We start from the raw sequence: 15,656 nt of genomic DNA, 5'->3' as shown, positions 1-15,656 counted from the left end.
ACCCCATTTTGGAAAGTAGACACCCCAAGCTATTTGCTGAGAGGCATGGTGAGTATTTTGCAGCTCTCATTTGTTTTTGAAAATGAAGAAAGACAAGAAAAAACTTTTTTTTTTTTTTTCTTTTTTCAAATTTCAAAACTTTGTGACAAAAAGTGAGGTCTGCAAAATACTCACTATACCTCTCAGCAAAAGGCTTGGGGTGTCTACTTTCCAAAATGGGGTCATTTGGGGGGGTTTTGTGCCACCTGGGCATTCCATGGCCTCCGAAACTGTGATAGGCAGTGAAGAGTGAAATCAAAAATTCACGCCCTTAGAAAGCCTGAAGGCGGTGCTTGGTTTTCGGGGTCCCGTACGCGGCTAGGCTCCCAAAAAGTCTCACACATGTGGTATCCCCGTACTCAGGAGAAGCAGCAGAATGTATTTTGGGGTGTAATTTCACATATTCCCATGGCATGTTTGAGCAATATATCATTTAGTGACAACTTTGTGCAAAAAAAAAAAAAAATTTGTCTCTTTCCCGCAACTTGTGTCGCAATATAAAATATTCCATGGACTCGACATGCCTCTCAGCAAATAGCTTGGGGTGTCTACTTTCCAAAATGGGGTCATTTGGGGGGGTTTTGAACTGTCCTGGCATTTTATGCACAACATTTAGAAGCTTATGTCACACATCACCCACTCTTCTAACCACTTGAAGACAAAGCCCTTTCTGACACTTATTGTTTACATGAAAAAGTTATTTTTTTTGCAAGAAAATTACTTTGAACCCCCAAACATTATATATTTTTTTAAAGAAAATGCCCTACAGATTAAAATGGTGGGTGTTTCATTTTTTTTTTTCACACAGTATTTGTGCAGCGATTTTTCAAACGCATTTTTTGGGGAAAAAACACACTTTTTTAAATTTTAATGCACTAAAACACACTATAGTGCCCAAATGTTTGATGAAATAAAAAAGATGATCTTAGGCCGAGTACATGGATACCAAACATGACATGCTTTACATTTGCGCACAAACCTGCAGTGGCAACAAAATAAATACATTTTTAAAAGCCTTATAAAAGGCTTTAGAGGTTACCACTTTAGATTTACAGAGAAGGTCTACTGCTAAAAATACTGCCCTCGATCTGACCTTCGCGGTGATACCTCACATGCATGGTGCAATTGCTGTTTACGTTTGACGACAGACCGCCGCTTGCGTTCGCCTTAGCGCAAGAGCAGGGGGCGACAGGGGTGCTTTTTTTTTTTTTTTTTTTTCTTTATTATTTTTTTGCTTTCTTATCTTATTTTTAAACTGTTCCTTTCATTTTTTTTTTTTTTTTTTTTTTACCATTTTTATTGTTATCTCGGGGAATGTAAATATCCCCTATGATAGCAATAGGTAGTGACAGGTACTCTTTTTTGAAAAAATTGGGGTCTATTAGACCCTAGATCTCTCCTCTGCCCTCAAAGCATCTGACCACACCAAGATCGGTGTGATAAAATGCTTCCCCAATTTCCCAATGGCGCTATTTACATCTGGCGAAATCTAAGTCATAAAATGCTCGTAGCTTCCGGTTTCTTAGGCCATAGAGATGTTTGGAGCCACTCTGGTCTCTGATCAGCTCTATGGTCAGCTGGCTGAATCACCGACGGCATTCTCAGGTTCCCTGTTGAGACAGGAGAGCCAGAGAAAAACACGGAAGACGGTGGGGGGGGGCATTCCCTCCCACGGCTTGTAAAGGCAGTCTAGAGGCTAATTAGCCGCTAGGATTGCTTTTACATGAAAGCCGACCGCTGGCTGAAAAGAATGATACCAAGATGATACCTAAACCTGCAGGCATCATTCTGGTATAACCACTCAAAGTCGTGAATGGCGTACCTGAAGACAAAAAAATGGTTAACAATAAAGCACAGTAAACGGTAAAGTATTAATAATTACATACCTGAAAAACAAACATGATAAAACATAATAACAATAAAACATTGCCGAATAGAATACAGTAAAAAAGAGCAGAACAATAGAGAGAGAGAATAGAGAGAGAGAACAATAAAACGACAACAATTTTTTTTTATTTTATATATATTTTTTTTTTTTTACACTTTTTTTGTAACTAACTTTTATAACGGTAACCGGTTCCAGGTTCGGGTCTCTCAAAATGCGATGGCATCTTGGGAGACCCTGTGAAAGTGTGCCCTAGTCTGTGGAATGCTGTACCCAACGCTAATACTCAACTAGTGCATAGTAGCGTTCAAAACATTCACCAATGCAAAGACCAGGATTGTCAGGACAGGAGGGACAATAATAGCGGGTGTCACGCCTATATCCACGCTTGCTGCAGACACAACATCTTTTTTGGGGGGGTTCGTTTGTTAGGGGTACTCGGGAGGACATAAAGAAAATGCCTCTCATGCAGCCGACTGCATTTGGTTGGGGATGTGAATGGGGGAAGTACGGGCGCTGCAGAAGCTGTGGGTTCCCAATTAGGATTGGCGAATGCAGCAGGAAGGGCACTATGGGCACGACGGGCCTGTGTTTGTCTTTTTGGTGGCAGCGGGACACTACTTGTGCTTGCCACCTCACCAGCTTGAACTGCACTTATGGGTCTCGCCACGTCACCAAGTGTTACTGCAGTGCTGGTTTGACTACGACCGGCCGCTGGTGCTTGCCAGTTCCCCAAAACGCTACCAAAAAAACTGTTAGCGATCGCAGGGATCAGGCCTGACTCTGCGAACGCTGCAGTTATGCGTTTAGTCTTTTGTAAGTGACAGTGATCGATCGATACTGCACTTGGGTGGGCTGGGCCGGGCGGAGGGGCAAAACGCAGGTGCTAGCAGGTATCTGGGCTGATCCCGCTAACACTGCGTTTTTGGGAACCCTAAACTGCTGGGGACGCTAGTATAGATCTGATCGGATCAGATATTGATCCGTTCAGATACTATACCACTAAGGGAGGTGTACGGTGCGTGCGTGGGTGTTAGCGCTACTGGTGCTAACCTGACGCTGCCTGGGGCTGGTGCTTGCCAGTTCACCAAAATGCTACCAAAAAAACTGTTAGCGATCGCAGGGATCAGGCCTGACTCTGCGAACGCTGCAGTTATGCGTTTAGTGTTTTGTAAGTGACAGTGATCGATCGATACTGCACTTGGGTGGGCTGGGCGGAGGGGAAAAATGCAGGTGCTAGCAGGTATCTGGGCTGATCCCGCTAACACTGCTTTTTGGGAACCCTAAACTGCTGGGGACACTAGTATAGATCTGATCGGATCAGATACTATACCACTAAGGGAGGTGTACGGTGCATGCGTGGGTGTTAGCGCTACTTGCGCTAACCTGACGCTGCCTGGGGCTGGTGCTTGCCAGTTCACCAAAATGCTACCAAAAAAACTGTTAGCGATCGCAGGGATCAGGCCTGACTCTGCGAACGCTGCAGTTATGCGTTTAGTGCCTTGTAAGTGACAGTGATCGATCGATACTGCACTTGGGCTGGGCCGGGCGGAGGGACAAAACGCAGGTGCTAGCAGGTATCTGGGCTGATCCCGCTAACGCTGCGTTTTTGGGAACCCTAAACTGCTGGGGACGCTAGTATAGATCTGATCGGATCAGATATTGATCCTTTCAGATACTATACCACTAAGGGAGGCGTATGCTGCGTGCGTGGGTGTTAGCGGTACTGGCGCTAATTTGACGCTGCCTGGGGCGACGCATATCACCGCCGGGCGATCAGGGGGCTAAACCTTTATTCGGTAATAAACGGCGGGTTCCCTGACACTATAAAAAATAAACGAACTAACCAGCGTCACCCGTAACACTTATACGGTGATCAGTGGTGAAAGGGTTAACTAGGGGGCAATCAAGGGGTTAAAACATTTATTAGATAGTATATGGGGGTCCCTGTCGCTATAAAACGCTGACGGCGAACCTAAATATTTACCTCACTAACTAGCGTCACCAGCGACACTAATACAGCGATCAGAAAAATGATCGCTTAGTGACACTGGCGACAGGGGGTGATCAAGGGGTAAAACTTTATTAGGGGGGGTTAGGGGGGTATCCTAGACCTAAAGGGGGGTAATATTCACTGTCCCAACACTGTAACTGTCACAAACTGACACCAATGCAGTAATCAGAAAAAAAAAAAAAAAAAACTGCTGGTGTCAGTTTGTGACAGGGAGGGGGGGGGTGAATGGGGGGGGATCGGGGTGTTTTGTGTGCCTGGCATGTTCTACTGTGTTGTGTAGTGTTGGTGCACTCACAGTTCAGTCTTCTCTCCTCGGCGCTGCAACGGAATACCGAGCCGAGGAGAGATGACATCATTTCCTTTGCTGCTGTTTAGCATACAGCAGCAAAGGAAGTGATCTGATTGGCCGGCGGCGATCGCGAGGGGGGGGCCACGAACGGATGGCCTCCCCCTCACCTCCGATCGCCGGGGGACCAAACGGGACCGCCTCGGGCGGCGGGGGGGGTCCGATCGGACCCCCCACCCGCGGGAGGCAAATCACGTACATGTACGTGATTTTGCCTGCCCGTGCCGCCTTGCCGACGTAAATCGGCGTGAGGCGGTCCTTATGTGGTTAAAGGGACACAGAGTGCAGGGGTTCAGTAGTAAGTGACACAAAGGTTCAGGAATAATTTCAACAAAGTTCCCAGAAGCTCAACAGTAATTCCACAAACTGTCACCTGATTGTGGTTTTCTCAATCACAGTGAAATCCCTTCTTCCTGAGATTGGTAGTGGCAACCAAGCGAGTCATCTTCCTCCAGATGGTGGACAGGGCTAGCAGGACTGTGATTGGCTTTAGCAGCGGCCAAGACAGACCTCCTCCTCTTGTTCCCAATCTCTTCCCCATCACAAAAGCTGACGATCGCATTTACGGCAAAGTTAGAGAACCAAACAATGTTTCCCATCTTTTCCAATGTATGGGGGCACAGTGCCTCCCCCTCAGTGCAGGTGCGGCATGGGGAATTCTGATATTAGAATGCATTAGTGTCTCACTGACACTTCCCTGCACTGCTCTGCTGATAGGGAGGGAGTCAAGCACAAGCAAAAGAGGCTTTGTGTGCAGCTTGCAGCACCAGTGCCGGGGGTTGCCTACCCCTGTGCTACATTAACAACATTATTATTTGGGTGGAATGAAAGTGTAGGCATGCAATACAAGCATATTACATCTATGCATGGAACCAAACCAAGGTTGCTGCACAAACTGCATGAAAAGAGTGTGTTGGAATGGGTGTTTTAAGGAGGTGATCACAAATATTTACATACAGAGACACATCCTTCTTCTCTAGACATAAAAGATCCATAGACTCCAGTTATAAGATCAGGATCTACCTAACAGAAACACCCCACCATGTCTCTGATCATCCTCTTCTTCACACTGATTTTATCTTGTTCTGGTAAGATAAAAGGATCTATATGGGTTTATTACACAAGGACATTCTTCATCTCCTCTTTCTATAACATTGTCCTGTTCATATTTCAGGTTCTGTGGCTCAGTTTACTGTCACTCAGGATGCTGCCATGTCTGGGTCTTATGGTGAAAGTGTCCGTTTGACCTGTAGTCGGAGTGGAGGATCAGTAACTGGGGGTAACTACCCCTCATGGTACCTACAGACACCTGGAAGTGTCCCTAAGCTGATAGTTTATAGTAGTAGTAGCAGCAACCAGAATAACAGACCCTCTGGAATATCAGATCGGTTCTCAGGCCAAATATCAGGAGGATCAGCCGTTCTGTCCATCAGTAGATTGCAGACTGAGGATGAAGGAGTTTTTCACTGTGCTCTCTATGGTGGTAGCGGTAGTCATAAGTGCACAGTGATATATAAGAAAGCAACTTAAGACATAAACTTGACATGCATTATTTAAATCAAACACCAGAGGCATCAGTGTTATTTATATTTTAGATTTTCAGTACAGCAATAAAATGTAAAGCTGTAAGTATATGTAAAACCAAATAACTGATAATAACAAATTGTTATAAACACATCAGATGTGTCTTTGTTAATACCAGTAGCAGGTATACAGTATACATTCATTACTCTACGATCTGTAAAGTACCTGGCCAGCTTAATAATGCATTCAAAATGCCATCTGAAAACAGACGCAAACCAAAGGAGGGCAGTATCAGGAAGACCTAGAGAAAACGAAAAATTGTATACTCACCTTTCCGTAATTTTCCTTTTCTGTCGCATCTTCATGGCAGCATACACGTTGGGTTGTGACTCCGCCTCCACAACCTGATAGGACCATATAGCTATAAATTAGAGAGTAGACACCTGCCCCAGTATTCTCTGTAAATATATACACATGTCACCTCAGAGGGTGGGTGATTGTATGCTGCCATGAAGATGCGACAGGAAAGGAAAATTACGGAAAGGTGAGTATACAATTTTCCGTTTTCCTGTCGCATCATGGCAGAATACACGTTGGGGAGTAACTCGCCAAACTGGGTGGGAGTGCAAAAAAAAAATCAAATTTATTGACAAGGAACAGAAGAATTGGCCTGTATGACGGCCCTCCCAAATTCAACTGCTGCTAAGCGTGCAGCGTCTATTTTATAATGGGAAATTAAGGTGTTTCTTGAAGACCAAGTGGCCGCTCTACAAATGGTTTCCACTGAAACTTTACAGTAAGCTGCCCATGAAGTAGCCATTGCCCTGGTGGAATGCGCTCTAAGGTCTCCTGGGATTTGCAAGGTGCTTAAGGAGTAGGTCTTTTTGATAGCTTTCACGAGCCATGAGGCGATGGTACGGGCAGAAGCTGCCTGGCCCTTCCTGAACCCATGTGGGATGACTAAAAGGTTCTCGCATCTCCTGAAAGACTTGGTCACCGAGAGGTAATGCAGAATGTTGCCCCTAACATCCAGGGGATGAGGAACGCCTTGATCTGTGCTCAAAGCCGGGAGGTCAATCTCCTGGTTAAAGTGGAATGCAGAGGAAACCTTTGGGATAAATTTGTCTGAAGGTTTCAGGGTTAGCCTGTCTGGGTAGACCATCAGGTATGGTTCCTTGATCAGTAAAGCTTGCATTTCCGAGACCCTTTTCACTGAAGTGATGGCAATTAGGAATGATACTTTTAGAGTCAGGTCCCAGAGGGAGGTATCTTCAAGAGGGAAAAATGGTTCACCGGATAGAATTTCTAGGACAGTTGATAGGTCCCATGTTGGGAATGAAGGCTTCCTGGGAGGCCTTATCTTCAGGCATGCTTTCTGGAATTGAACTACAAGAGGGTTAAGTGCCCATCTAACCCCTGTCAGAGCAGAGATGGCAGAGACTTGGACTTTCAGGGTGCTAGATCTAAGGCCTTTGTCTAGGCCTGACTGTAGAAACTCAAGCACTTGTATTGCTGATGGGGAAGAAGGGTCCCAACCTTGTTCCTGAGCAAAGGAAGAGAACTTCCCCCAGACTCTCTCGTAGGTGTTATTCGTGGAAGATTTCCTGGCTAAAAGCAGGGTTTCGACTACCTTCTGTGAACAGCCTTGATCTAGGAACCTAGACCTGGAACCTAGACCTTTGAGTCTCCAGGCCTCTAAGTGCAGTCTCTCTGGATTCGGATGTAGTAGCTGGCCCTGGGTTAGTAGATCCATTGTCACCGGAAGAGGAATTGGATCCGCTGTGCTCAGTTGCAGGAGGGTGGTGAACTAAGGCCTCCGTGGCCAGAAGGGAATCACGGCCAGGACTAGAGCTGCTGAGTGTTTGAGTCTCAGAAGGAACTTGGCTATGAGTGGGGTTGGTGGAAAAATGTAACCTAGGCGAAAGTTCCAGGTATGCTGGAGACAATCCGTTCCCTCCGCTGAGGGGAAGGGGTTCCTCGACAGAAACCTTTTGACATTTCCTGTTCTCTGGTGTTGCTGCGAGGTCTATGTCTGGATGACCCCATGTCTGGCATATGAGGGCGAAGGCCTGCGGGCTTAGACACCACTCGTTGTTGGAAACGAATGTCCTGCTGAGAGAGTCCGCCAGTTTGTTCTGAATTCCCGGAATATAGGCCGCCTTCAGGTCCTGCAGGTTCAGTTGAGCCCATCGCATCACCGGACCAACTTCCCGCATCATGGAGATGCTCTTGGTACCCCCCTGCCTGTTGATGTAGGCCACAGCCACTCGGTTGTCCATTTGGATGAGGACCTGTTTCCCTCTCAGAAGAGAGCTGAATGCCAAGAGGGCTTGGAAGGCTGCCTTCATCTCTAGGACGTTTGACACAACATCCCTGGTTTTGAAGTGCCAGCGGCCCTGAGCTGCATAATGTAGGTAGTGTGCCCCCCATCCCTCCAGACTGGCGTCCGAAGTTACTACCTCCTGATGGAGAATGACTATCTGTTTGCATCTGCTGAGGTTGCCGGGGTGAGTCCACCACCGTAGAGATAATCTGGCTTCTTCTGAGATGCGAATCGATTGGGATATGGACCATCCGTCCCACTGGCACAGGAAGGAGGCTTGCAGAGGTCTGGTATTCCATTGCGCCCATCTGACCATTGGAATGGTTGCTGATAAGGACCCCAGCAGGCTGAGGTATGCTCTGGCCGGTAAGTATGATGCTGGAACCACATCTTTCACTTTCTGAATCAGTAGGGACAACTTCTCCCTTGGCAGTTGTACCGTGTTGGCCCGGGTGTCTAGCTCAGCTCCCAGGAAGACCATCCTCTGGGTAGGCTGAATGTTGCTCTTCTGCCAGTTGATTATCCAACCCAGACTCGTTAGGGTGGAAACTAAGATCTCGCGATGTTGCACGAGTGATTCCTGGCTGTTTGAGAGGAGAAGAATGTCATCCAGGTAATGGTGGACCCTTAGACCCTTCTCCCTCAAAGAGGCTATTACTGGAAGCAGAACCTTTGTAAATGTTCTGGGTGCCGTAGAGATCCCGAAAGGGAGGCTTCGAAATTGAAAGTGTTCCTGGCCCACCGAGAACCGCAGGAACTTTTGGAATGCCACGTGAATTGGTATGTGTAGGTAGGCATCCTGGAGATCTACGGAGAGCATCCAGTCTCCCAAGTTTATGGCCTGGAGGATAGACTGCAGGCTTTCCATCCTGAACGACTCCACTTTGATGGACCTGTTGAGTTTCTTCAGGTCTAGAACCGGCCGAAAGTCCCCTGACTTCTTTTTGACGAGGAATAGTGGAGAATAGAATCCTCTGCCTCGTTGTGTTGGCGGAACCTCTGCTATCGCTCGTTTTTGAAGCAGCTCTAGGACATAAGTTAGAAGGGATAACCTTTTCTCCCCGGGAGGAGGAATACGGGTTGGGCAGAAATGATCTCTTGGGGGTCGATTTTTGAAGGCCCATCTGTGGCCGAAACTGACGGTGGCCAGGGTCCAGGTATCGTGTATGGTTTCCGTCTAGACCAGCCTGAAACTGGAAAGCCTTGCTCCTACTACTGCTGGCCGGACGGGCGCACCTTCAAAAAGGCTTCTGCATTGGGAGCGGAAGTCTTAGGCTTTTGGAATTTCATAAAAGAAGTTTGAGGGTTCTTCCAGTTCCTTCGGTACTCCTTCCCTGGTCTGTACGCTTTCGCGTCTCTATACCTTTCTGGGAGATTCCGCTTAAAAGGAGGGGGTCTCTGTTTGGGCCTCCTATCTGAGGGAATGAGCCCGGATTTTCCACCAGTTACCTTGGAGATGGCCGTATCCAACTTTGTTCCGAAAAGGTGCTCACCGTCAAACGGAATACGGCACCAGTTAGACTTGGATGCCGGATCCGCCGTCCAGGGCTTCAGCCACAAAGCTCTTCTGGCCATCACTGAGGCCAACATAGACTTTGAAGCAGACCTGATAGTGTCAACTGAGGCCTCAGCCACGAAATCACCAGCCAAGCTTAACTCTTGTAATGCCTTCACAATTTTCTCTTGGTCTGCCCCCTCTAATACCAGCTTTTCTGTGTTTGAAGACCAACTCGAGATGGCCCTTCCTACTGCCGCGAGTGCTATCGCAGGCCTGCATGCACCTCCGGCCGAAAGGTAAGCCCGCTTGAGATCCGTGTCGATCTTTCGGTCAAGAACGTCTCTAAACGTAACCGCATCTTCTAGCGGGAGGGTAACATGCCTGGCGAGGCGCATTAAAGATGCGTCCACTACCGGAGGGGATACCAGAGGGTTCACTTTAGGCTCCTTGAGTGGGTACAGCTTCTGGAGTCTGTTGTTCAGACTAGATTTCTTCTCTGGTCTCTGCCACTAATCTTTGATTAAATTTTCCAGCTCATCGATTAACGGAAAGGTTTCTGGTTCCTTTTTAAGCTGAGGAAAATATTTTCTCTGCTTTGGCTGGACTTCCTGGGGTTCCTCCCATCCTATTGCCTCCTTGACCGATTTAACAAACGGTTCTATAAGGCCAAAGTCGAATCCGGCCAACACCTCCAGGCCTTCATTATCAGATAGGGAGTCTTGCTCCTTTGATGTGCTGGCCCGGGCTGGAGAGTTAATGGTGGAGAGATCCACATCTGGTATTGAGGCCTGAGGGGCTGAGTCCCCGACTTCTGAGGCTTTCTCTCTTGTGGCCTCTTCTAGGCATCTCTGACAAACCAGCTTATCCGGAAGAGCCACTGTACCACAGATCCAGCATGCGTTCCCGGCGGGACGGGAATGGCGTGCAGGGGAGCGGTGCCTACGTGAGGACGACCTTCTGTGGCGGGATCGACCATGCCGAGAACGTGATCTGGAGCGGCTTCTTCTGCGGCTTCCTCTTGAGCGACTTCTCCTATGGTAGGAGCGGCTCCGTCTATGTCTGGAGCGACTTCTCCTGCGTGAGGACTCTCTATGTCTTGACGCAGACGTTCCTGAGGACCTGGTAGGGCTGACCAATTTAGGTAGCGTTAGAAGTGCTCTCTTTTTCAATCTTCGCTACTTACCCACTTCTTCCCCCCCTTACCTAGTAGGCTGGCGGTGATCTGCTGGGGCAGCGGTCTCCATGGTGAGTAGGCTATGGAGTATGAGTAAGCACTCAGTCCTGAGTGCGAAACGCGTCAGCTTACCTGTATTTTCTGCATGACAGTCTTGTTATTTTGATGATCCCATTTTTTCAATAAAGTGAAGTTTTTTGACTACATCCGGTGTGCGGCATCCAAATCTTCTCCTCCATTCAAGCCTGCTTCTCCATGGTGAGTAGGTTGGAAACCTGCAAGGAAAAGACAAGCAGCAATGTAGAAACTGACCCAGCCTGGACAGGAGGGGGGGAGGGAGGGGGAGGGGGGAGACCCACCTTTGTAGAGCGTTTTCCTTTGCTATGGATCGCAGAGCAGGCGTCTGTAGCGTGCAGCAACCATCAGCAGCCTCCACAGCAATGCTGTGGTTTTTAAATCTGCCGCCATTGGCGTTGGACGCCCGCGCATGCGCAGTAGCGCCGCGAGGCACCCGGCGCCATCTTGGAGACTGGCAAATAGCTTAGAAGCGCCCAAAGAGCCGTACTGCGCATGCGCGAGGACGCCGAGAACGCTCGGCGGTCCCCCACAGCACTGCATGCACCACAGAGCCCAGCAGAACACCCACAGTATGTCAGAGAGGGGGGGGGAGAGGGGAGGGGAAATGGAGACCCTGCACACAATGAAGCCTGTTTAAGGCTTACTTTCTTGAGGCCATACAGATGGTTCCCTGGCCAATCCTCCAGCAAGCCTGTTTAAGGCTTTTGCGGGCTGTTGTACTTGAAGCCTGTTTAAGGCTTGTCTTCTGGCAAACAGTTTAAGTTGAGATGAGTGCCCCTGAGATCACCAGAGTGGGGCTCCTTCCATTTAGCTCGTTTAGAGGCTGTACAAGAAGGACTTCCACCCAGGAGAGGCTAGAACCTGGCTGGGGCGAAGCGGAAGGGGGGGTGCTGATCCGTGCGTCCTGACAGGTGAGGAAAAATAAGAGAATACTGGGGCAGGTGTCTACTCTCTAATTTATAGCTATATGGTCCTATCAGGTTGTGGAGGCGGAGTCACAACCCAACGTGTATGCTGCCATGATGCGACAGGAAATGCTAATATTCAACTTATGTATAAAGAAAAATAAAGCATTCACAAATTTTAGAGTGTTTTTTGCAGCAGTCACATGACCACTCTCTTCTTTTTTCTTTATCTGCTGAGCATGGACTGTGGGGGGAGAGAATCATTAGCAAAAGCAGTGGCGGCCCGTCAATAGGAGGCGCCGCCCCCCCAAAGCTAGTGTTAAAAAAAAAAAATAAGTCCCTTTAAGCGTTTGCGGGCGCTGGACACACAGGTGTCTATGGAAAGCATGACGTTTGTGCAATCATGTGATTGCAGCTTGGAAGCTTGATTGGCTTCTTTTAGCGTTTCCTTGGGGCGCAGAGCCCTGCGGCATGAACACTCCAACTATACAATTATTCTGTGTGTGGTGGTTTATAATTGGCAGAGCTGTGGAGGATGTAGGGTGGTGCTTTTCACTCAACTGCTTCACTTCCCGTTTTGCTGATCAACTTGTCCCGGGTTCCACCAGCCAGCCATGGGACACTCCTTTACACCTCCCACCCTGCTGCTACTGAGCCTGGAGAACACACAGATTGGACAATGGAGTGCCTGGGGGCGATCGCTGCCCAACCTGTATACAGGTAGGTGGCCAACTGGCCAGGGCCGCTATTAAGAGGGGGCCCTGGGCTGGGGGGGGGGCATCAGTTCACCCAGAGGGAGACTGTAGCTAGAGGGGCTATTTTCTCTGTTTCGGCTCCTATGCGGATTTACACTGGCTGCATTTGCCTATAGTGAGATTAAAGTCCCGACACTCTCAGTCCCTGTGCTGCTGGTGGAGAAGTGACTTTGCTCTCACACACTGCCTGCCTCCTTCAGCAACTATGTGCTGAGGTAATCAGCATCAGGAGAACTGTGGCAGGCTCAGGGCAGACACAGGGAGCTATAGGTCCGTGCAGCAGGCAGAGGCAGCAGTCCATGTCCACCATCCATCTCCATGTGACAGCCAGTAGTGTAGTGGAGGGATCACTGGAAACACACAGAGAAGTCCAGGTACAGTACATGCTGCACAGCCAGGACTGGGGGAGGAAGGGGCACCTGCTACGCTTTTGTCACTGTCTTGACTCCTGCTACAACAACACCTTTCACCTTCAACTTTACTCCCCCTCTCTCTGTGTACAAGTCTGTATGTCTTCCCAATCACACCGATCCTCTCCCCTCCTTCACTTTTTACTGTTTGCTCTCCCCTTATGTATCTTCACTGCTCACATCCTGCAGCCTTCAGTGTCAGATCTGACCATTCCCATCACTGACTGCCTGACACCCTTTCCATCCCACATTACTTTGTATTTCTTTTAACTGTTCAGCAGCTCAGTACATTCTCTGCAATCATTTAGGCTGGGTTCACACCTATGCGACTTGGATGCGGGTTTAACCGCATCCAATTCGCATAGCAGGAGAATATGACCGGCTCTTTATGGAGCCGGTTCACATGTCTCCGGGGTGGCTGCAGAGGGCACTGCACAGAAACAAATTCAGGCAAAGATTCTGCCCTGATTTGTCCCTGAAATGGAGAACATGGACGGACAGCGTTGCTGTGCGATCCGCGGCCGGTTTAGGTGTGAACCGAGCCTTAACCACTTCCGGACCGCCCACCGTCGTTATACGTCCGTACTTTGAAGGAGGATATCGTTGTTATGGCAGCAGTTAGCTGCCATAGCCCCGGTATCCTCTTCTTCAGTGAGCGGTCCGGTTTAGGATAAAAGTGGTCTCTGTGGCGGATTCGTCGCAAGATCACTTTTATTGATGGTGGGAGGGGGGCTCTCCCCTCCCGCCACGCTCCGGTGCCCTCCATCGCTTACTAGAGCCATCGGCGGAGGCAATCGCGTCCTTCTCGTGGCCTGACATGGAGAGGAGTGAGGGGAAGATGGCCCCCACCCATCTCCATATCATTGCAGGGCGGAAGCGACGTCAAAACGTCACTTCTGCCCATAGCTCTTAAAGGGCCATTTAAAAAAAAAAAAAAATTTTTAAAGACAATTTTTTTTTATTTTTTATTGCATTTTAGGCTGCTTTCACACTGGGGCGGTAGGGGGCGTCGGCGGTAAAACAGCACTATTGTCAGCGCTGCTTTACCGCGGTATTCAGCCGCTAGCGGTGCGGTTTTAACCCCCCGCTGGCAGCCGAAAAAGGGTTAAAACCACTCGTATAGCGCGGCTATAGCCGCGGTATTGCTGCGGTATAGCCGCGCTGTCCCATTGATTTCAATGGGCAGGAGCGGTGAAGGAGCGGTGAATACACCGCTCCAAAGATGCAGCTTGCAGGAGATTTTTTCTTCTCCTGCCAGCGCACTGCTTCAGTGTGAAAGCCCTAGGGCTTTCACACTGAACAAACAGCAGAGGCTGTTTAGGGGCGGTTTGCAGGCGGTATTTTTAGCGCAATAACGCCTGCAAACCGCCCCAGTGTGAAAGGGGTCTTAATGTAAATATGAGATCTGAGGTCTTTTTGACACCAGATCTCATATTTAAGTGGTCCTGTCATGTTTTTTTCTATTACAAAGGATGTTTACATTCCTTGTAATAGGAATAAAAGTGACATAATTTATAATTTTTATAAAACCGTGTAAAAATGTAAAAAAAAAGGTAAAATAAATAAGAAAAAAAAAAATGTTTTAAATACGCCCCATCCCGACGAGCTCGCGTGCATACGTGCATACGTGAGTAGTGCCTGCTTATGAAAACAGCATTCAAACCACACATGTGAGATATCACTACGATCGGTAGAGCAAGAGCAATAATTCTAGCTCTAGACCTCCTCTGTAACTTAAAACATGCAACCTGTAGAATTTTTTAAACATCTCCTATAGAGATTTTTATGGGTAAAAAGTTTGTCGCCATTCCACGAGCGGGCGCAATTTTGAAGAGTGACACGTGGTATCAATTTACTCGGCATAACATTATCTTTCACAATATAAAAAAAATTGGGCTAATTTTACTGTTGTCTTATTTTTTTATTCAAAAAAGTGTATTTTTTCCAAAAAAAGTGCGCTTGTAAGACCACTGTGCAAATACAGTGCGACAGAAAGTATTACAACGACCGTCATTTTATTCTCTAGGGTGTTAGAAAAAAAATGTATAATGTTTGGGGGCTCTAAGTAATTTTCTAGCAAAAAAAAAATGTTTTTAACTTGTAAACAACAAATCTCAGAAAGAGGCTCGGTCCTTAAGTGTTTAAGGTGGCCATAGTAGGAATGAAATAATAAAAGGAATCATCTATTCTACAGCCACCTTAAATGAGTGCAGAGAATGTACTGAGCTGCTGAATAGTTAAAAGAGATAAAAAGCCATCTGGGATGGACAAGGTGTCAGGCAGACAGTCAATAATTGGACCCCTGCAGAGGAATGCCCAAATCTCAGACCACACTTGTAAAGAAGATCTTAGGGGCCCATTCACACAGCTGGGTTGGGCAGTACAAGCAGGCAGTTGAGCTGATGTTTTACCACCCCTGACCATCCCACCTGAAAAAGAAGATGCAGCCACTCAATGCTGTTCAATGAGCAAAAATTAATTGGCATGTCACCTTGAATAGGATGCACTACAACTACCCTGGAAGTGCGTGCAATGAACATGGCTGGGGCATTGCGGGTCTGCATTTTCAGAGTTAAAACAGGCAGTGAGTAAATTATATATTGCCCCCTCACTGCTTGGCAAACACCACAATAGCCACCCATCCAAATCATCCCTTAAAGTCCTTTTAGTCCTACTTTGTCCCTTCGAGTTCCCCTAGAGCCATT

Source organism: Aquarana catesbeiana, linkage group LG01 (assembly GCF_042186555.1).
Source record: "Aquarana catesbeiana isolate 2022-GZ linkage group LG01, ASM4218655v1, whole genome shotgun sequence".
NCBI lineage: Eukaryota > Metazoa > Chordata > Amphibia > Anura > Ranidae > Aquarana > Aquarana catesbeiana.
Note: the sequence above shows the minus strand (reverse complement) of the source record.